The sequence below is a fragment of the Bison bison genome, unplaced genomic scaffold (assembly GCF_000754665.1).
Source record: "Bison bison bison isolate TAMUID 2011002044 unplaced genomic scaffold, Bison_UMD1.0 scf7180017864119, whole genome shotgun sequence".
Classification (NCBI taxonomy): domain Eukaryota; kingdom Metazoa; phylum Chordata; class Mammalia; order Artiodactyla; family Bovidae; genus Bison; species Bison bison.
Window position 1 is genome coordinate 1,146,683 of NW_011494691.1, and position 877 is coordinate 1,147,559.

The 877-nt window shown below is 38.5% G+C and overlaps 1 protein-coding gene across 1 annotated transcript in view; it reads right to left on the reverse strand.

Annotated features, from left to right (window-relative positions):
* Positions 1–877, reverse strand: part of UBA5 (ubiquitin-like modifier activating enzyme 5) — a 33,483-nt gene that overhangs the window by 20,738 nt on the left and 11,868 nt on the right. The window lies entirely within an intron of this gene.

Consider the following 877-nt stretch of genomic DNA (forward strand, 5'->3'; position numbering starts at 1 on the left):
AGGTTGGTCATAAGTTTCCTTCCAAGGAGTAAGCGTCTTTTAATTTCATGGCTGCAGTCACCATCTGCAGTGATTTTGGAACCCAAAAAATTAAAGTCAGCCACTGTTTCCCCATCTATTTGCCATGAAGTGATGGGACCAGATGCCATGATCTTCGTTTTCTGAATGTTGAGCTTTAAGCCAACTTTTTCACTCTCTTCTTTTACTTTCATCAAGAGGATCTTTAGTTCTTCTTCACTTTCTGCCATAAAGGGTAGTGTCATCTGCATATCTGAGGTTATTGATATTTCTCCCGGTAATCTTGATTCCAGCTTGTGCTTCCTCCAGCCCAGCGTTTCTCATGATGTACTCTGCATATAAGTTAAATAAGTAGGGTGACAATATACAGCCTACTCCTTTGACGTACTCCTTTTCCTATTTGGAACCAGTCTGTTGTTCCATGTCCAGTTCTAACTGTTCCTTCCTGACCTGCATACAGGTCTCTCAAGAGACAGGTCAGGTGGTCTGGTATTCCCATCTCTTTCAGAATTTTCCACAGTTTATTGTGATCCACACAGATGTGCTGGGAATTAAGCTTTTATCACCTCTGTTAACTACACAGTTCAGTCTAACAAAAGAGCTTCTTTGCTGCTTATTCAATTCAGTGCAAGAACGTTTAGGAACATAAGGAAACATCCCAGAGTAAGAGCTGCCAAACTAGGTCCCTTGGGCCAAATCTGACTACCACCTTGCTACATTTTTTGTAAGGTCTGCAACCTAAGAGTAGTTTTTATATTTTAAAATGGCTGCAAGAAAAGAAAAAAATCAAAAGAACAACAATATTTCATGATGTGAAAATTATAAGAAATTTAAATTTTAGATTCCATAAATAAAGTTT